Genomic DNA, 23,176 nt, shown 5'->3' on the forward strand with positions numbered 1-23,176 from the left:
GAGTACAACGATACACAGCCGCGTAGTCGGAGAAAGAGGATGAGCTCGGTTACACGTAACGTTAGAATCGTTATAGCAATAGGACGCATTTATTATCCATTGATCGTGCTTAGTTAATAATTTATGACAGTCGTGATCGACCGAACTGTCGTCGCGGAGCGCCTCTCATTATTACCGCAGGCTACGCCTATGCGTGTCATACACCGCGTCTAATGAAAATTGTAAGCATCATCGATTTGTGTCGCTAACGATGAAATTCAAACGACGTACACTCGGATAGCATTACAGTTTCAAAACACGGAAATTGCGAAAGAAATTTACCCGCCGTAAAAAGTAAAGAAAAAACCGTTAACAATTACTCTTCAAAAGTAATATCCCTCCAAAAATATATTCCGCGAATGTACGATAAGCGAAGAAAATAATGCCGTCAATAACAATTCCCATTTTTCAGCCTCGAATATTACGAAAAAACGAGATCGAACGTTGATGTAATTCACCTCTGGAAGGTACAATGAAAATTTTCCATGTGAATAATCGGTCGATAAACCAGCGAATGTGGCACGAAATTACGTTGCTGTTTCGTCCTACGGAGGAACGTGTCATCGATACGGTCCGATATTCTAGCATAATTATTTCAGAGTATGTTTTCATCTCGCTGGATGGTACGCGTCGAGAGTGGTTCGTTGAATCAACGAGGTGAACGCGTAGGGGCGGTCGTGAGGGAAAACGAGTTATCGTCGTGGGCGTGAATCGCGAGCGCTCGAAACTTTCGATTCGGAGCCTATCCACGTGTTAGCAAGGTTGGTTACGAAAATATCGGTTGCGGGGCTGACGGTGAGCGCAGGGGCGGCGGGGTGCCAACACCGAGAGACAGCCGAACGATTTTAAAGTTGAATGCGTTTCGCGCGCGGTGCAACGGCGACGCGAACGAGATCGTATCAATTGTTTCCCCCGGTTAGGCATCATCCTTTTTCCGGGGGGTTAATTGAGGAGCAAAGCTTCAATTCCGCGGAATTCACGCCTGCGGCACACAACCGGAGGTCCCCGGCCGTCGGTGCGAGCGACGGGTTGGAAAAACGATTACTTTTTTTTCGACGCTGTTTGACAAACTCCCGTTGCGCCGTTTTCTTCTGTTTTTCCTTCCCACTTTCGCGGCGCGCAGGAAATATGACCGGGGGAGCCGTTCCCGCGCGGAATTGGAAATTTCATTAGGCCGTATCGTTCGCTCGTTTCGTTTTTGTTGCGATACCTCCGATTATCTTTGACGTTCGTTTTTCGAGTCCTGAGAAGATGGATGCTTGGAATTTTGTTTGGAGCTTCTGTTCGCGTTGCGGATACTTTTATCCTTTGAATGTTCTTCGTGACAATTCGTTATTATGTACTTCGTTACGGAAACATACGAACGAATTGACACCGTTAATTTATAAATATTGCAATCGAATTACAGATAAACTTGATAAATCTGAAAAACGCCGAAGGATTCAATTTATTTGTATAAAGAAGAATAATAATACGAAATTGAATCGCGTGAAATCGTAGCAACGATACAAAGACAGAACGATGATAACGAAATAATGAAAATTCGCGAGTCAACGAACGACCCCTGGCGTAATCTTTGGTTTCGGTTAATTGCTTCAGCCGGGACCAAGTCGAAGATCCTTGATACGGAGTGCAAATTATTCCCATTTTCTAATTTATTTACCAGGGGCAGCTACCTGTCATTTGTCCTCCGTTTTATTCGCAATCGATACACACCTACGACTCCGAGTTACTTTGCGCCGTGTTTCGATCACACGACCGAGGGTATGGGTTCCAGATAAGTACGCATCGGCGTTCTATACACGTGGAATCGTTCGACGTCGGTGGCAGGGAACGGAAGGGACGAGCAGGCAGAGGCAGAAGGGGGGAGAGGGTAAGTTCTCGAAGTTGCTCGTAATAATGTCCGCCATTAGCAATGGGGTAGGTTATCGCTTTGCGGACGAAGCTGAGAGGAAGGACAGCTGGAATTAACAGCGTGTCGATATCGTTCAACTTATCCTGTAAGTACGGCGATCAACGAAACGAAGCCATTTTCGGGGTATCGAGAATAGAATTCTTAAGGGGATCAGGGTTATTTGTATCGATCACCGTTTTTCAAACGGCGTGTAACGGATAATTGTTTAAATCCGAAAATGAAAGAATCGCGGACAACGAGGATGCAGATTTTAAATGCAAACGATTCGGGGATCAATCTTGAAAACGGAGAAATAGGAAATCGCGAGCGGCGTTAAGCGTAAAAAGTATAACAGCTGCAAAGAATTGAAAATGTTGAATAAATAATTCGGTTCACGATGATCGAATAATTTTTATTAGTGTCTTGATTGTTCCCGAAAGTCATTAACGGAGATTCAATTCGACAGACGGCTGCAGATTCAGTAAATAGCCGGGCAGAAACTCAATTTGACCGGGGAGGCCACTAGAAACTGGGAGGCTCGTCCGTGCATCGATAATATCAACGAGCACGTTTCGTTCTGTCCGCGGATTCGTTAAATTTAATGTCCCCGAGTCGTTCGTAAAACCCGTGGCCCTCGATTGCCGTGGTCGAGCGTTACTCTCCATATTGAATTTCGATCTTGCCCCAGATCTCAAACCGGCCTATGGCATCACCGCTGAATAGGGATATTCCGCGGACAGGGGCATCATAAATTTTTGTTTTTTTGTCTCGCATTCGGATTATTCAATCTGTCTGGCCAATATATCACGGTAATGAAAAGTACAACCGGGCAAAGATGCGGGCAGAGAGTTGGAGGCGAGGGTGAACCGATATGTTATAAAAATTTAAAAAAAAAAGAGGACGAAAAACTAGAGTCAGAATTTCCGAGTCGATCTTTCCTTGGAAAATTTCGAGAGGGAAATGAGCAAAAAGTGAGATTAACGAGACGGGGAACAGATTATAACTATTGCGGCGTGTCTCTCACCCCTTTCGTTCTTTCTGTCTTCTTTCTTGTTTTATCGAAAGGGGAGGAAAACTGTAACCGCTGCGATACACTGTTCGTTTTCTCTGTTTTTCTCTTTTGCGCTCCTTCTTGGGGTTTTTGTGCGGGGAGCGCAACTATCCTGCGGTACGTTTAGTAGCATCACGAGTTCTCTGCGTGGAATTTCACACCTCCTTTTTACAAATCCTGGCAAATTTATTTATACATTTATGCAATCCTTGTATGTAATAGTATAATGATTAAATATATAATAATATAAGTAACTGAATACATGATAATGTAATGATAATAACAGTAATAATAAAAATTATTCAGTGTCATAAGTGCAACTATAATAAACAAATTAAGTTCCGAGAAAGACCACGGAAAACCATATAATGTATCTCATTATATATAAAACCATATAATATATATGGAAACATGTTAATCTATCATTATCTCTCATTGTATTATGAATTATTCACTTTATTAAATTAACATCACTCAAATAGATCTGTATATCTTCACCGTTCCCTTCCGCGTGTACTTCCTAATATTGTTATATACCAAATCCTCCACTTTGAATATTAAGTGTATCAATAACTACCGCAGCAGAAATTGCAAATGGCTGCAATATTAAGAAAGTGTTTCATTTTCCATCCAAATAAACAGTAAATTTTCTATAGCGCAACTCGTTTCCCCGATCTCTCCCGTTCCTTATTCATCTTCCGATACCGAGTCACAGAATGTCACCTTTTCTCTTTTAAAAACCCGGTAATCATGTCACGTCGTTCATCACTCGATCCCCCCTCCGCCATCCTCCGATCCGAAGTTCACGTTCTCTGCGTCGGAACAATGTCATCGATAGAAGAAACGGGCCTCGTTAACGGGATCCTCTCAGAAACCGATGGGGGTAGGGAAGGGCATCATCGGTGCGAGCGCACGGCCAGTGACCACGAGAGGGTGTTCAGGGGAGGGAGCGAGACAGAGGGTGTGTAACGGGGTAAAAACAAGCGGGGCTTGATCGATGGTCGCGAGGCATAGTGGCCAGGACGAAGGTGAGCCAGGCCGGAAGACATGATCGGCCGTATGCAAATTAAACCGGAGCCGAAGGCGTCAGGGGTGAGAAGTCGAGCGAGAGAGGGTTCTAGAAACGGGGACCGTGTCGAGCGAGGATCCAAGTAGCTGGCGCGCGTTTGCCATTGTTTCTTGACCGTCGATCATCTCCTTCAACCCTCTGCTCCCAGCCACCCACTCCCCAACCCCCTCCCGGGCTACCGTGATTTTTGCTATTTGCATTATACACAGGCGTCCGAGGGGCCTTTGTTTGTCGAGCTATTGATCACATTTTCTCTCCCGCGGTATAATCAATCTTCACGCACACCGCCGCAGCCCTCCTCGCACTTATGTGCCGCGAGGGTGCGCGCACACGTGACCGCGGAAACGAGTACGTGTGCGCAACGGCACGCAGGGGGTGCGCAAGGAGGCCGGGTGCTTCGTGTATTAATTTTCGTTGCCTGTCCACCAATGATGCGCCGCGAGGGATCGTTATGGCCGCGGGAGCTCCTGTGTGTCTCCACGGAATCTCCTTTCTTGGCCGGGCGACGATACGAGGTTGATACGTTCTCGACTGTTCCCTCGTTTGGATCATACTTTTTTGTGAATGGAATTTGCATGGTGGGCGCTATGAATGTCATTTTGTTGAAGATCGAAGGATGATTCGACGGTTTAAACGTTGTATTATATGTATTGATATTTTTCAAGCAATTGCAATGGTAATGAACAAAATTAAATTTGAGTTGTGTTGTATCCAGTTCAATTTTATTTAAAGAAAAATCATATGGGATATTCAGTTCATCTGATTTCTTTATATTCAAATATTCTGTCGACGATACGCAGTAATGTATATTTTAAGTCTTATCCTGCAAAAAGAAAAGGAACGGCTTGTTAGATCATCAATATAATGCAATTGTTTCAATTTTTAATTAACGCAATGCCAAGAATTTTCTCCAGGTTCTCTTGATTCGTATCTAGTTAAACAGCCGAAGCTTCAACAGGCCACTTGTCTCGGACAATGGAAGGACGCATCAAAGTCAACTATTTGTCAATACAATAAATCACAAGTGCATCTCGGAAGCTCAGACCAATTCCCCGATTCGTCGTAACCGAATCCGTGACGGTCTCAAATTTTTCCACCTCGCGGAAAAGATCGCGGTTATCTCTACCCCGCGGTTGGTAGCGCACAGGCTGCGGAGCTTGGCCGAGGGTGGGCGGGGGGAAGGAGTGGAAGATCTCGGAGGCTCTCTCCTTTTCTCACCACGAGAGAATGCCAATTAAAAGCCGAGCTCGGAAAGAAAGCCCAATCGATAGGAGGCGGATATCCCTTTCCCTCCTCTTCCTCCGTCAACCCACTCCCGGGGCTCCTCTTTCCCTTGCTTATTCTGATTCCCTTTCGCTCTTTCGACCGTGCGGCGGGGGGGGCGGGGGGTAGCGAGGTAGCCGGAGCAGCCGAAGGGTTGCCCAAACTGGGAAGTGGGAATTATGGGCAGGATTAATATGCAAGGACTGGATACGTGCGGTGGTAGGGGGTGGATGGCGAAGCAACAAAAGGGGTCGAAGGGGAAGCGCGGCGAGAGGAAAAGGGGTTGCGTTCTGTCTTCGTCCGTCTGATGTCGGAGGCGAAGAGCCTCGGTTTCCCTGCCTTGTCCCTTACCCCCCGTCCACCACCCACCCCCTCCCACCGTTCCGCGCTCCCTCCGTCCTATCGGCTCGCATCTCACCCCCTCCAACGTCTCCTTACAGGATACACGGCTAACGGACACCCCTATCGATTTTACAACTCGATATATGTGAATACCCACTTGTCTAATGACTGATCGGGCTTCGAGCTCAACCCTTTCCCTCCGACTCACCCCCTTACCGGCTGGCAGAGCTTCTCCGGCTGCCGCCCCCGCCGGGGCCGCCCCCGGCGAATGTATCTCGCCTCATTACACCGACTACGTGCCTTTGGCCAACATCTCGCGCTGCATCGACGCGCACAAAAATCCGCCCTGACCACCTCTACCCCGCTGCCACTGGCACTGCCGTTGCCGCCGCCGATGCCGCCGCGATCTCGTCTTTTTCCGCTCGCCCCCTTTTTAGAGTAAGTCCGTTCCGCTGTCGCTTTTCAACGATTCTGATCGATGCTTAGTTAATTATTGAACCCTCGCAGATTCCCTTGCATCGATGCCTGTTCCTGACCGCCAACCGCCTCGAACCGAATCGCCTTTAATACTTCTTGAAATTTTTCGTAGGATGATTCGTGTAGTTGAGTTTTTTCTTTGATGAACCACTGCTTTCATGTTTGTTTCAATGAACATCGGAAATACTACTCGTACTGTGAGCTAAACGTATTAGTAGAAACCTGACAGTATTACAATTAATTAATGTAAGAATGTCAAGATAAAGATATAATACTTTGGAAAATCATTGAAAGGATGTATTATGTCGGTAACTAGTTTAAACGTAGATATCGGTGACTGGATCAGCCCTCCGTTTTTGGCAAGTTCGAGGGTTAATAGTAGCACTTGGAGCATTTCGGGTTCAATGTAATCCCTTCCAGCCCTTTTAATCGTGCTTTAATGGACCCGAATCGCGAATCCGTGTTTTCGCTTTGGTGGGAAATGAAAAATCAAGATGTCTACTGGAGGATATCAAAATTAGCAGATGTTTATGAAGAGACGTTTCGCTGCAGAGGGATCGTGGAAGGCGAAACGAAGGGCGGTGGCGAGCGGATAAGGGACGCAGGGGGTTTTAGTCGTAACGTAGCCTGGTACGAAGGGTAGAAGGCAGAATGTATGATATTTTATTTTAGCGTTCTTCTGGGCGCCGCTAGATAAGCCTCCGAGGATTTATGCTTATTACGAGCGAGCACAAGCGAGGGCACTCTTTGCCGAAACCATTTCTGTACAGACCGTCCCCTCCCTCCCGCCCTTTGTCTTTCTCTCGTTTATCTTTGCTCTCGCTCTTCAAGCGATTCTCTTTTTCTCTCTCGCCCTACCTTATTTTCCATCTCTCCCACTCTCTTTTCCTTTTTCATTTTTATTTCCGTTGCTCCGCGATACTGCGGGTGTTTCTCTTTTTCTTCAAGTTTGGCTCTACTTTCGATCCTTGGTAGACACTTATACGTCGGAAGATGTAAAAATTATCTTCTGTTCATGATACTTTCAACTCGGGAAAACGTTGTTGTAATTGCAATGTAAACGTGCATACAAAATATTTTTACTAAAATGGTTGCTCTCGTGACTTTTTATTCATAAAACTAGGTTTCTGCGGTCAGCGGTTTATAAACGTAGTCATCTCTAATTACTGTTTTTGTGTTCATTAAACTCTTGGCATATATATACTTTTTTTAATATGGCATTTTTTTAAAAGCAATCGAAAGTAAAAATTGCTATAACAATCATGTATAATAAAAATACGAGAAAATTATGTATAATTAATAGATATTGTTTCCTTTGTACCCAAAAACTTTGTATAAATATACGTTCAATGGGGGTTTTACTAGTTACCAAATCAGTCCTATTGCTGTCAAGTTCCTCAAGAGACAGGAAGAAGGTCCCGAGTTATTTCATAATCAGTGGCTTTCAAATTGTCAGAAACCATGGCTCAGAAGCTTATTGACAGAAACGTTCGATATACGAGGCTCTTGGTGACATTTATGAGTTTGTGGGAGGGCAGCGATCTGCGAGCGTTCATTCTGCGTCGCATGTGTGAACGCGGCCGCCGCATTGTCACGTTGGCTAATGAGAAAGTTGCGAGCACCCAGGACGAAACGGTCAGATCTGGGGACGAGATTCGTTGCTTTGCTCACGGCTGAACGTATTATTTCATCGACGTTTCGATATCTCTTGTTTAAGCATTTGTTGGACCGGTCAATGTCCCTCGAAGATCGAATTTCCACCTATACCTTTACTGTTACCAATATTAATTAAAAAACAAAATAAATTTAAGTTACTATATCTTTAAACATCTACCAAATTATCTTTTGGCAATGATATTTCACTTATTTCAAGCGCAGCAAAGAAACAGTTATTAAATTTCATGTTCATATTAACAAACATATTTTCGAGGCAAATTAGTAGATAACAGATACATTCGATTTATATCTATTCCAACCAATGATTATTAACTAAATTAAAAGTTATCAATTAGATTTGAAACTGAAGAGATTGAAGAGGCATAGACAGCAAGAAGTGCCATCGCAGATACGAAACTTTAAATCCCAATCGAAATACTAAAAGTACCGTGCAAATCTAAGAAACTTAGTTTATCAAGAAAAACTAAAATTACCATTTAAAAGAGGACCGGGAGGCATTATATTACTGGCAAAAAATACGGGCGCATGAATTTCATAGCCGAGGGCCGAAGAGATTCCGAGAACCGAGGCGGCAGGAGGTCTCCTTCGTGTGGTCTAATTGGTGGATCCGAAGGGTGGAACTTCCCCGTAAAAACCGGCGCGATATCGAACGTACGTGTCCGCCGACGTTATATGGTTCCGCGTATGATACGTGTCGTTACTCACCCCCTTGGTCTTCCGCAACAGAAAACCGCACCCCGAGAGCCACCCCCGGTGGCGGGCAATGCAAATCTCTTTTTCTCCGCGCGTCTCGGTTTTAAATGCCGCCCCCTCTCTCTTCCTCCGGCCTTCGTCTGTACCTCCCTTACGCGGTCGGCTACCCTTTCCGCCTGTATCACCTCCCTCACCCACCCCCCGGACCCATCGCCTCGACTGCGCGCTCTTTGTTCGACCCACGGGCCAACTCCGCCGAGCGGCGTCGCAACCCTTCCTTCGTGGCGTCGCCCGGCTCTTTTTGTCGTTGCGGCTTATTCGATATATTGTAGCGCGTCCCTGGCTCCGCCGGAGAGAGAGAGGGTCGGAAGGGATGGAGTGATATCGGAGACAAATGACGGACGGGCAAAAAACCAGCGGATACGGGGGACAATTTGCTAACTGTTGATCCGTGACGGGATGGAGGGATAAGGTTCCGTGCGACTCGGGCTCCCCGGTTTTGATCATTTTTTAGAATTCCGCTGGTAGCTAAGTCTGCAGGGTCCCCCGAAGAAATTTCTCCACGGATTCCAGTCAAATATTCATATCTTCGTGTATCGTCGTTAGGTATCGTCCGATGGTTTCCTTGACGCCAGTCGGCGCGAAACTCCCCTTTCCATCTCCCTCCACCGAGTACTCGTCCCTTGTAGCATCTATGACGGTGTCGAGGGTAGCTGGAGATATTGGAGACAAATGATGCCGCCAAAAAACGACCCTCCTGACACGGCTTTTTCCCTGATCAGTTACTCTTTGAATACCACCGTCGTCCGGTAAAATAAACCCTGAAAAATATTCTGGAAAAACAAGCCGCCCCCTTCCCCGAACTGAAAAATTGTAGCACCGAACGACGATTCCGTGTTCTTCGAGTGAATAGCCTTGGCAAGGATGGCTCGGTGCGCGTTGTTGAATTTTATCACCGACGCACAATCTCTCTTTCACAGTACCCGCTACCAGGGGCGGCTAGGCCCGAGTTCGAAGGTGGGGGAAAACTCGCGGCACGGGCTAATGAACTTCTCATTGATTGGTTAAAATTTCGTTAATACTCCGACGTGTGCTTCCATGGATCGCGAGCCGGCTCTTCGGAGGTACACAGACCCTGCAACCCGTTCTTCCTTCGAAACCTACCCTGAGCCAAACACCCTCGTCCTCGGTTCCCGGCGAGGGTGAATTTTCGAAGGGTGGTTTGAACGTTAGTTAGGCCTCTCCGCGGCGGCGGCGGCGGCTGAAGTACCAACACCACCGCCAACCCTCGCCGCCTTTTATGACTGGAGGAAACTAACGAAATTTCCCTATCGGCGATCAATCCACCCCCGAACCGAGCAACCCTTTTCATTGATCTACAGGCCTCCTCCGGTCAGGCTCAACCCCTTATCGTAACACCCTTTTGGCCGAGCGAACGTCCTTCACCGTGCCATCCCCTCCTTTACCCCTTGGACATCGTTCTGTCTCTAGCTTTCCTTCTTTCCGTTTCAACCACCGTCTTCGTTCCACCCCTCTCCCGCTTTTCGAGATATTACCATCGTCCGAGCGTGTCCCTGCGTGGTCGACGAAGGGTGCAGGAGGACCCGGCTTCGATGACGGATCTCTAATTTTAATATCGCTCCAGTTCGCTTTGAAGTGCCTTCGTTAGGCACGGGGGTGGACTGAACGAGGGTTTCTTTTGCCCTCATAGGAACGCGACGGCACGTGTTGCGGACTGAACTTAACCTCGAAATCACATGTTGGCGAGCCTTCGACTGAGACATCCGGAAGGGTTGATTTCTGACGGACAAGCCGAAGGGGTCGCCTATGTTGGACGGAAGTTTCGGAATCGCCAGGATGATCTTGTTTCTTCGATGATCGAAGTTGAAATGTAATGATTATTCGGATGTAAGGATCGAGAAGATTAAGTACATGTGTGTAGTATTTACTAATATGTAAAACTTGAAATGTACCATTTATCAGTCAATTTCTCTTGGCCTAGATCTAGGATTTTTTTCTAAGCATGTAATGGTAATAGCAATGGCAAGTTTTGGAAATATTATAACATAATTGCTCTTAATAAATACAAATTTCGATAATCATGCAATAGTCATATGAATGTTTTACTTGCTAACATGTTGATTCCTTCAATATTAAATCTGTGTTTCTACGGATTCAAGATTTGGAGGATTCGACATTCAAAAGTAGTATTCATTACTAATTATATTAATGTAGTTCGCGTTATAGGATTCTACAGTTTCATGAAATAAATTCGCCATTGATATACAGCAGTATTTTTTGAAACAAAATAATCGAAAAAGTCTCGCACTAGATAGAGCATAAATTGCAAATTTTCAATGACACGATAAAGTCAATATTCAATTTCGAATAAAATGAAATTTTGGACATTAAATAAAAGAATTCATAAAGAACATTCACAGTATTTACATTTATCAGAATTTCACTTTACAGATTCAGGTAACACGAAATGTATATTTACATCGAATATTCTCTTTTAATTCTACACACTCAAAATTTCAATTCAGAAGTTTCGAACAATTACAAGCAGTACCAAGATGAAACGAAAAAATACGATCCCAATTTTGTTAAAAAAAGTATCCAAAATCTGTCGTATTCGTCGATAGATTTATCCAAGCGAATTACGGTATCAAATGCGTGTTAAGTGAACGCTATGAATGGTATTCAAGAAAGGTCGAATCAGCCGGGAATAAAGAACGAAGGATAAAGCACGAAAGGACCGTAGCGGCGGAGCAAGTTGAGAAGAATAACAAGACGAAAGAGAAGGAGACCGCCGGTGTAGATACAAACGGCGTAATCCCTAACCTCAGGCAACCACGATGAAAGAGACCAAGAGGGAAAGGAGGACGAGAAGGTGGGTGGAGGATCGAAAGAAGTTTCTGACCCGCTTACGGGGAGTGCGAGCCTTGGAGTTCCCGCTACTTCACAAGAGTTTCCGAAGTGGCGAAGCAGACACCAACCTCCCTCTCGTCTCGGTGCCACACCACAATCCCTTCGGCCTCCCTCCCGCCCCTCGCCCCGCCGCCTCACCCTACCCCGCTCGACCGACGCGGTATCCTCCTTTCAAACACCCTACCACCGTCCAACGGTCTACGTTGTCGGCTCCTCGTTGTTTGCCCCTTTCGCAGGCCCCTCAGAGCGGGGATGGAGCCTTTACTTTCGCTTGACGGTGAAAGTGAACGCAGCCACGTTCCGCGTGCAGCTGAACGCCGCGCGTTTAACTGGGACGTCCGGTATACACGGGTGCCGCGCGCGTGGATAGGGAAAACTGGGACGCGGCGGAATTTCTGGCTTCACGGGGGAGGAACGAGAGCGAAATCGACGACAGATTTTCGGGCGGACGGTTAATTTTCAGATAAAGAGCTTGTGTTAATCTTTTGAATGCGGTGGGACTTAGTATTTTTTACATTTACGGTGAAAGTAGCAAAGAGGGTTAAAGTAATTAATTCGAGAATTCTAAATCTGTTTGCTATCGTATTAAACTGTACTAAAGAATTATTAAGTTCAGCGATTTGAAATCAGTAGCTGGGCTGCAAGACTATAGAATGGTATTTGTCACGTTATACCCCGGCTTCAATCTTTCATCCCCTATCAAGGTTGCCTCTGGAGTCCCGTTTACCTGTTTACAAGGTGCTGCCGGTTTCTTGCTTCGGAAGGAAGCTCTATTTCGCCGGGAACTTGTTTTCCTGGAACAAGAGGACATTCTGATGTGCCGCAGCTCTGATCGCCGGTCCGAATCGGATCCGGATCGATTAGTCGATGGAACGTAGAAGGGTCCAGGTTTAAGCAGACCGTTCGCAGTGTTCATAACACGATAGGCAAGTCAGAAGCCCGCATCGGTAGGAGGTATGGGTTACCGGGAGAGGAGAGGGTGGGAGGGGGTGGAGGTTTCGATTGTGCCTAGGCTACACGGAGTAGGATGAGAAATCGGAGGCTGGGTGGTTTAAAGGATTGATAGTGGTGGAGGTGGTCGCGATGGTGGTGGAAGGAAGAAGGTGGCGTGGGTGAGAGAGAAATAGACAACCGCGGTCGAGGGTGGGTGGGCGCCTCCGAGAGAGGATGCAGTATAGGTAGGTACTAGGTGGCTTTAGCTTCATCTCGCTCGGTATCTTACGCCGATACCTAACTCCCGGCCCGTTCTAACCCTTTGCCGGGCGATTCATCCATCCCCTTCTCTCTTTATTTGAGTATAATTATTGATTATTGGACGACGGAAGGCCGGCTACTCTAGGACGTGGAGAAGGCAGGGTTGGTGTAGGTACCAACGTTCGAGAGGGTTGGCTGGAGGTTGAAGAACGGTAGGAGGGTGATTAAGCTATATGCCTGGCATATCCCACCCCTTGCTATCACCCTCCAGTCTACCTCCCCCTTCCGCCCGGCCGCCCTCGCGCGCTCGCTCGTCCTCCTTCTGCGTTCGCCTTTCACTCGCCCACCCCTTCGCCCGCCATCCGTTCTTCCGATACCACGGGGCCGCTGTCTCTCTCGGTCTTTCTGTACTGACAATTAGACTGATAGGTATATCTTAGTCTGCTATCGATTTGATTCCACCCTATCGTATAGGGTGCACCCGCACACCCGGGCGAAATTTACATCGTGTATGCTACAACGACGTCGATCGCGGTACCGTCCTACAGGCAGTTACCTCCGACCACCCGAACGGTGTGCCTGCCTGCCTGCCTGCCACCCACCCACCCACCTACCCATCCACCTCCTCCCGCCTCCCGCCGCTTTCTGCCTTCTTCCCTGTTCTCGCACTCGTCCATGTCCACCACCTCTCCGCCTTCGGAGCAGCCTTCGATTATAACCGAAACCCCTGCGCCCTGTCTTTGTAGCGCCAATACATCCGCCTTCTAAGGGGGTTGATTAGTGCATTACCACTCGAACCCCGTTCCACCTCTGTCCCGGCCGGAGGAGGGAGGAAACGTTCCCGTCGTTCCCGTTCGCACCGAATTCACGCTCGTTCCCTCCGCGGTCCGCCCTTCTTCCACCCTGTCGTCCTCCTCCTGCTCGCCCATCCCGCCCAAAGCCTCTTTACTTTCTGTCTATCTCGCTTCGAATCTTCGAGGACGTTTTTTCCCTCCCTTCTTATTGCCCTCCCACCGATGCCTAGCCTGTTCCTGCTTTACTTTCGACGTAATCCTCGGGGTTGGATCTCCCGCGGAGTTGGTTACCGGCCTCGGCGATCGGTAATTATGGGATTAATTATGGAACTTACACTCACCCTCGTCGGGCGCCCAACCCTCCCCCCTTGTACCTTTAGATCCCGATTAATTCGTAATTCAGCGAGACGGGAAATTGCGTTGACTCACCTGAAACAGAAACAGGAAACACGTGGTTTAGTGAACTACAGTCGAATTCACTCTTGATTTGAAGATTGCAATGTAGGGTTCTTTTTAATGCTGCTGGAAACGTGAGAATCTCAGCGGCAATGGAATGGGGAAACGTGGGGTTTATATAATTTTTAAATGCTTTCTCTATTGAGTATATCAATAAATGAATCATTTACATTTATATTCAATTAAATGTTCCGTTCAATTTTTCAAATTGAAATGCTCAATAATAATACGAAAAATATTTTCCACCGAATAAAAGTAAAAATTTTTCGATAAGATAAAAGTAAGCAGGAAGCATCGCGAATAATTCTCGAAATAAATATACTTTCAGCCTTCAATCACGCAATTTTTCAACATTAACAAAGTAAAGGTTCGAAAACGCTATTGCATCGGTGCACGCGTAAGCATAAAAATGTAACTTCCGATGGTGGCCCCTCTCGAATCCGTCAATCATCGTTTCCCAAACTAAATTCCTTTCCAGGAGCCGATCACGATTCCAATAACGTCGATCCGCAGGCAACGTAGTGTCACCGTAGTGGGGAGATGAACAGCACCGATGTGTCGGTTATTAAAACCCCGCCGAAAGCGAGTATCGACGGTGTCCCGGTGGTAGGCGCTCTATTAATTGTCAAATAATGAACGAAGTTAATCGACAGCTCGACGAGTGTCGACCGGGTTCTCACCCCCTGGCGCAACCCTGGCCCCGGTACATCACCTTTATATCATTATATGACGGAGCTAATGAAATTTTCATAGCGTCGAAATATCGATGCGCCACGCTCGATGCTTTGTATCGGCCTATCAATCACCCCTCAGTGTATACACACCCCTAGAGGTGCACACATCGATTACGGGTGCCATCCCCTTTCCGACTTGCACCACCCGTCCACGCACCACGAGGTGTATAATTGACGCCCGTCCGGCTTGGAAACGAGTGACCGGCCGTTGTCATTCGATTCCAAGGCGATTTCGAACGGTTTTGTATTCAGAATGGGGTCTTAAATTTAGCATTAACGTAAAGGTTTCACATTTTATTCCCGATGATTTACAGCGCAAATTATACGAGGCAGTTTGTTTTACTTGTACATGAAGTACTGGTTTTAAATTATGTATATAAAATAACATTAAAACGTACGTTAATACTTGGATAATGAATTTTGACCTATAATAGAACTGCATCGTACGATTCCACCTTAACCTCTTGCCCTATAACATTGTGTCATACTCGTGATCAAAATTGTAAATTAAATTCGACAAATCTAAATGTAATTTCTTTGGATACCAGTTAAATGTTACTTTTCTATTATCAATCGTTAACCTCTAGAACAAACGTAGACATAGAATGAATGTCGAATTCTTTTCCTTTCCTAATGAAATGTTAATTTAAGTTAACGTAGTTAAGTTAAAGTAGTTTTCACGAGCACAGATGTAAGTCAAAGGAAAATATTTGTGCAAATTATTCATTTCTTATATGTATTACAATATGTAATTGTACATGTAATGTATATAATCACATGAATAAAGTAGAGAATAAGAATATAATAAGAAATAATTATCAATGTTTATCAACGAGTCAAAATTACTCAGCGCGCAGTGTAGCCTTCGCTTGAAATTCAACATTAATTAAAAAATGGGATATATATTTCATCTTCAGAGATAGACGGAATTACTCCAGCGAAGTTTATTTCGCGTGCATCATTTGGCACGGCTTGAAAAACAAAGAACAAGACATTAAAAGGGGTTGGGTATCGATCATAAAAACAAGAGGGGGCTGGGAGAAGAGAGGGCGAGCGCATCCTCCAGGTACAGGGTCTCGCGAGCCGCAAGAACGTTAATCTCGCCAACGGGAGGGTTTTATCGCCTGCAACCCCCAAGTGACACGCGACTCGTCGTAAAAATCTCAGATGCCCCCTGGGCAGGTGAGCACGCCAGGGCAGAGCTGTAAACGTTGTCGGTTAATCGAGCGTGGCCACGTGCGCGCGCGTCCGCGCGTCTACATGTCCGGACGCGCACGGTTATTACTCGGTCGCGAGGCGAGGGAATCAGCGAGGGGTTGAAACGGGAGGAGGTTATAAATCGAGAAAGGAACCGGGGGTGTTTCGTAAAGAAAGGAGGGTGGCAAATAAGAGAAAGATTTCGGGGTTGAAGATCGAGGGTTGGGGGCACTGTCGTGGGCACGGGGATATAGAATTTTAGAGAAGTTAATGTGGGACGAGCCGCTACAGTCAGAAAGGAAAACAGTGATTGATACGAAAATTATACTTTTCTGCTACAATAATTCATTGGAAAATTGTAGAACGAAGGTTAATACGAAACAAATTAACGAGAGTGCACAACTTATTAGTTACATAACCTAATTACTTATATAATAAAGTGAGGCTATGACGATATTATCTGAAGAAACAAACGAAAGAATCTTTCAAACTTACTAACCGAAAGACAATCAATACTACCAAAGTAACAAAATTCATTCGAAAACGACATCCAAGCATGAACTGGGCCAGTCCCCGGTATACCGCACTTCGACGTCTCATTAATCCGACCCAGTCTTCAAAGACCTCTACCGAAATCTCCGCGTCCGAAAAATGTCGTTCCGCTTTATAAATGAAACCGAGCGAAGAGGGTAGAAAAGAGGAAAGGGAGAAAAGAGGGAAGCAGGCGTCGGTTAATACGTCTCGGCATAGTATGTGTGCACGTGTACGCTGTGCGCGCGCGCTTACATTTCATCGGTCCCGGTACGTCGTTGACAAGCTTGTAAACCCATAAAGAAATTTCATAATAAATACAGAAGCTCGTCGGGCGTCGTCGTCGGTCTTTCTTATTTTTTTTTTTTATCGCGTCGGAGAAATTACGCGTGAGCCGCGTGATCGCGCGCGTGTTGCGCACACGTACACAGGCCGGGCCATTGTGAATATGAGTGTGTACGCGTACACGTATACAGCCATTTGAATTTACAATACTTGGAGTTATAAAGTAAGGCGACCGGGGGCAAAGAAACGCAAGCCAGGCTCGAAACGACACGCTCGCGTGCGTGTGTGTGGCCACGTGAGAGCGGGTGTTTGCTAGCGGCCGCGGAGGGGAACGCGAGAGGCGGCCCCGGTGTCATGCGATGTAGGTGGGACATTTATACGGCGGAGAACTAAACAAAACCGTGTTCACGTGGCGGGTGTACAGTTTTACGATCTCTGGATGATCTTGGAGGAGTTTCATCGCCTCGGAGGAAGTCGATCGCCTCTAAACCTTCCTAAACACGCTGCAATTGATGCGTTTTCTTTTTTTATCGGGCGCGGGATACATATCGTGCATTCAGGCTCTCTGGGAGGAAATCAAGTTGTGAATTCCAGAACTTTTAACGCTATCCGCAGGAATTATTGACGTAACCGTTTTCAGATTGCTCTGGTGTATTTAATAATATTAAAAATGTACGTGCAGCGAAGATCTATCTATAATGACTGTAGCAAGAATCAACAGAATAGATGATGACGAATGAAAGAAGATGAAAAGAAAGATTGATTTTCTTGAAATGGTGATTGGTTGATTTGTGTTGTCTTGAAATTCATGCCTTCTTTTATGTGAATGATTTTAATTGGTCGTTGAGAATTGTTATAGGGGTTAAAATATGATTCGTGGTTTGGAGTACTGGAATAAATGTGTATTGTTACACCATTTTTGTGCAACTACAATGAAACTGTAAATTTAAAATAACATCAAACAGCAACGAATATCTCACTGATGCAGAGTTACAATTTCAAGATGTAGCTGGTCAAGTGACATGCAAATGAAGAAAGATTGGGAACCACTGGACTACAACCAATAAAATATAAGACTGATTCTCACTGTATGTTAAAATATGCGTTTGGCAGCTGCGGCTAAAGTATAAATGTTTAATCGATTTCACGCGGTCGCATTTGCGAGATTTTATCGTCGAGCTGTTTGGTCTACCACATTTCTCTCGTTCATTTCATTAGTTTCTAGCTCGAATTTTGGTCAGTTTGTATTCAAACTAGTAAACTAATAAAATAAAAGAAAAACAATATCCAATTCTTTTTCGTTGCAATGTAAATACACATAAATAATGCACAAGCGATATTCAATAAAACTGCATGTTTACCATGGGGGAATTAATGTATCGAGCTTAACTTTGTATTCCGGCTGCGAGGATTTCGTAATTAAGATTGAATAAATTGTATTCGGCCACATTTTAATGATATTTAGGTGGTAGAAAAAACGTGAATGCGCTTTTCACGCCTAGTCTGGTGTCCGTTCGCCGGGCGTTCATTATTGAGGAACACTCGACGTGCAGCCAGCTGTCGATACACTCGTAAATGGCCGGTAACGCCGATCGAGCGAATTAAGCCACCGCCATTACGGGGTTCCGTTCCGGTTAAGTGTCGTTGGTCTCTCTTCGACTCTCTTTGTCGGGACGCGACACCTTTAATTAATCGGGTTTCTTGTTGCTTGCGTGGGAGCTCTTTGACGGGACGAAACCGACGATCCATTAGCCATTTAGTTATCAATACGTTTACCGAAAACACCGTGAAAATATGTTAACACGCTTGTGCACATACATGGCAATACATAATGTGAAGGAAGGACGTTTAGTAATAAAATTCGAATATTTATTGTTGATATTTTTGTTATACTTCTTATATGTTCTAAGTGCCATACTTTTGGATCAATGAAAATCGCAAAGATGAGAAACGAGAGTTTCGTATCATCAAGTTTTTGAAGAAAAACAAAACAAGTTTGTTAGGTATGTTAAAGTATGAAAATTCAGTTGAATATTATAAATAAGAATTTTGAAATATTTATGGTTTTCATTATATACTTTACAGATTGAAAATCAAGATAAAAACTTGTCAAGTTCACGTGCACACGATTAATTCGATCGAATATACGTGTTGTTTTATTTCGAACGACAAAATGTAGGACAAATCTTTCTCGCCAGAAATTCCGTTCTCGAGAAAATATTGTTCTAAAACTTGTCGAGCAGATATCAGTGTACGCCTAACTACCGACAGGAAACATTCAAACTTGGTGTTTTCAGAAACGAGATGGCAAATAAATAAAATTTGTTCCACATTACTCAATTATTATACCAGTTAGAATAACCCGCGGTTTATCGTACTATCCGCATTTATTTGGGAATCAGCCGAGTGCATACGCGCTCGACAAACATTCAACAAAAATTATACAAAAACTTTTATTCCACGCTTCGATTTCCTTTTCATGTAGAACTGCAAGGTTCCCGATCAAATGACCAGTTATAGAACTCCCTGTGTAATCGTGCTATATGACGTCCGTCTCACCGAAGGCAGAAAAAAGTCAAAAACTTTTCCACACTCTGCACTGTCATAAATTCCAATCGGCTTGGAACAGAAACACAATCTACATATACGCCGTTTCAGTGAACGTCTCGCTTTTATTCGCGGACTAAAATTGTAACGCGGATTTTATGTCAACTTCGCCAGATTAATAACTTGTTGCATGCAAAAAGGAAAGCTTGAATAAAACTCGTCGGGCTCGTCGATTTTCCTCCGGCGAGGAATGAAAGTAACACCGTGGGCCGAATTAATTATTGATATTGATTATTATTCGACGAGGTCTATTGACAGCATCGCCGGCTGTTCGAACTGTGCGCACTGCGAGACGTCTGGAATGACAGAGTTAAATTCTTTATCAGCATTTCCTGCCTGAAATTCTGTCCGTCTCTACTCGCCGGCCGCGTTAATGCAATTTAACCGGTTGTCCGGGCGTACTAAGGGTTTATTATCAAGAGACACGTCTCGATAGATGTTACTCGGTATCGATTAACGACGGTTCAACTGACTCTAATCCCCCCGAGCCACTTCCAATTTCAATACATCGCATCGATTTTGCAGGCCCCATATAACCAATACACCGGTCTATACTCTTTGGGTCGCTGGCAAATTTTCAATTATTCCTGGGCTTGCCTTCCTTCATTGTTCTGTTTATCGAGATATTTACTTATCTGTTTCGATATCAGTTTCGGTATTAATTTATTTGTTTATTTACCGAACCGTATGTGATGTGGAATTATTGAGATATGGTAATGAAAAGAAGTGGAACTGATATTTAAGAGACGTTTCATTGAAAGTACGAATGCTGGGATAATATCTGTCAATGTAAAGATAGATTGCATTGGAGTTTGAAGTTTTAACACTAGGATTACCGGCGAAATAATGGATTTCAGTTTTCTTGTTTTGTAATTGTTGATATATTAACAGTGTTAATGATTCGAAACGATTTTAGGGACAAATTGTTTTACTTTAATACGATAATGAATATATGAAGAAATCGAGAAAATCTATTGTCACAATTTTTACAAGGGTTATATATTAATTGTATTTAACACTTGGTGGTTCTAGTGTTAAATGTGAATTTCGTATTTTGGATTTTAGTACATTTTCATTAGTATTTTGGAAATAAATACAAGTTTTCGTGCGTTTGAATTTTTTTAAATGACTAATTTTATCTTCAAAGCTTCAACTAAGGGGTTAAGTAAAATTGTTAAGAGGGTCAAAAATAGCTTTGATAATTTGCAAAATTGTAAATATTTGTTTAAAAATATTTTGCAACAACTGTTGTATGCTCTTGACGCAGTAAAAGGTATCTGCAAATAACCCTTTGGTTGTTAAGTAATATTAGTGTTCGTAAGTTACGATTAATTACGTAATGTAAACTTGAATTTGGTGGCTTTCAGTCGGAAATGAAAATCGTTGTTATCGGATAACCATTCATAAAATTTTCAATTACCTCGTCGCTTAACTGACACAGCAAACTGATCATAATTGTGAAATATAATTGCTGGACAATGAAAATTATTGGAGCTAATACTGAAGGCAAAACATAATCATATGGAAGTTAAAGAATTGCGTAACGGAGGACATATAGTTACGTAAATTGGATTCGCTGTGTTAATCGATTCGTCGAAACGGGTTATGGTATAATGGTTTTAGACAAATTCGAACAATAGTTCGAAAGTATGAATAGACATGCCATTTTCCGTGATAACGCGCGCGAATTAGAGTGAAACTTTATTTAAAAAGTTGGGAATAATTTTACCAATTAATTTAACCGTTCGAAATTATTACATTTATTTTCATCGATATAAAATACTACGCTTGACGTTGCCGCGAGGCGTTCTGGAGTCTAAAAAGATTTATGAAATGCTGCAGAAAAATATTGTGTGACAATGTTAATCTCATGAAAATCGTGAAAATTCTCATGTAAGATTTACAAGTCTTTAATATCACTTATTAATAGTTTTTCGAGATACAATAAAAGTTTTCTCGTAGTTTAAAAAAAAAATTAAATATTGGTTCGACTTTAAATTCATGATACTATATATTAGCCATGTTGTTCGAAAACTTTTTATTATTTCACAACATATTTATTTAACACGTATTAGTGCAATATAATGTAAACATTATATTGGGAAGAACAAGCAAAATTTTTGACTAACCTAATATAAAAATAATGCTGCCCGATAAATTTGCACAGCATTGTAGGTTTATGACGTACAAATATCGATTGGCCATTTATTATTCATTAAGATAATAGCATGGTATGTACATAAATAATTATTGATAATTACTGGTAGTCTTTTAATTTACTGTCTTCGGGAGGTAGCAAGATGAATATTATGACACGAGCAGTGCGGCGTGCACGCGCGCGCGTATAGACTTACACGCGGGTATTCCATCGATAATGCCCGGATTCTAACGGGTCGTTCAATAACGCGCATATCCAATCCATAAGTTATTAAGGCTTCGTGTGCGTTCGCCAGTGGCTGGCTACGGAACGTCATGCGGGTAGCTTCGAGGATTGGTTACAATGGCTAGATTGTTTCGCGCTCCTTTTGCTCCCTCCTTTGGCCCGTTTGTTCATCGAACATCGATCTGATTTAATCATTCCACGGAGATTCGCCGCTTAAAAGGGCGTGGGAATATCGGACCTAAATTTAATCGAAAGAAACGTTCTTTTTACTACGCTCTTTTTCTTCGATAAATAATTAGTGCTTATACCTTTTATAATTACAAATTTTATATAGATGGTATTGTAATATCAATTTTCTAAATCTCCTTATTTCCAATTTTTTAATTTTCAAACTTGAAATTTCTAATTTTCGAATTTTCAACAGGTTTTCAAATTTTCAAATTTTCAAATTTGTAAATTTTCATAATTCCAAAATTTAAATATTTTGACATCACTAACACTCCAAATCTGTAAATTCCTAAATCTCCAATCCTTCAGTTTGCCAAGGAAATAAAAATTTATTTTCACTTTTAATACTCAGAATACGAAGTGGAGAAACATAATGATAAGTTTTTCGTGAAGTTTAGATGAAACGACAATTAAAAACAAGCTCGTGCCACGGAGAACGAAGTTAACGATGAGAAGATGCAACGTTCTTCCCATTCCAACCGGTTTGGTGTCTGAAACCCGAACTGAGGCCAATATTCGATCGCATGCAAGCAACTTTCTCGCGGACGGCATTATTTTCAATGTAGAATCAATAATTCCGGCGCACGTCGGCCGCATCGTTTTGAAACAATCCCGGCGAGGATTTAGAAAACCGCGGAGGCATGAAGAAGACGTCGCCCGACAGCAGCGACGAAACATCCAAGAAGGTAATGGGTACCAGCCACTTAAACAATGATTTAAGACGGCCACGTGAACTTTCATGGCTCGTGTACCCGTCCCCGCGCCTAATCGAAAAACAGAAGGAGCCGAAGGGGATGAAGGGTGGAATGTACAACCGATAGTTGAATCGCGTGCCACGAAATCGTGGAAGTGCTTCGAACGAGGGTCGCCTATTTCTTCTGTTGCCCGTTTCCTTTTTTTGTTCTCGGCTCTGGTGAAAGGGGATGGGAGTTGGAAAGAGTTGACCGAAACAGTGGAGGTATTTCGCTTCTGAAAGTGTAAATCTGTAGCTATCGTTAATAAAGCTTAAATAATGTATTTACTATTTTTTCCTAATACTACATTGTTCATAATTTCTCAGAGAATTAATAAACTGTTGATGCAAAATATTATTTTCCACTTATGGATAGATAACCCATACCTCCTCTATCTTCTAAAAACTATTTCTGAATTCAATGTGAAGGGTTAAATTAAATAATACGTCGGAACAAAGAAAAGTTTATAGTATTTCTGAACTTGTATTATTAAAAGTATTATTGTATTATTGTATGACTAAAAGTCATCCCTATACAGGTTATAACCAAAGATTTCAGTTCACCCCGTATAATAAGAAATAGTATCAGTCTAAACTG

The 23,176-nt window shown here is 43.6% G+C and overlaps 1 protein-coding gene across 4 annotated transcripts in view; it reads right to left on the reverse strand.

The window, feature by feature from the left end:
* cut (homeobox protein, cut) overlaps positions 1 to 23,176 on the reverse strand; it is a 137,925-nt gene that overhangs the window by 23,932 nt on the left and 90,817 nt on the right. The window lies entirely within an intron of this gene.

This window comes from Nomia melanderi, chromosome 4 (assembly GCF_051020985.1).
Source record: "Nomia melanderi isolate GNS246 chromosome 4, iyNomMela1, whole genome shotgun sequence".
Taxonomy (NCBI): domain Eukaryota; kingdom Metazoa; phylum Arthropoda; class Insecta; order Hymenoptera; family Halictidae; genus Nomia; species Nomia melanderi.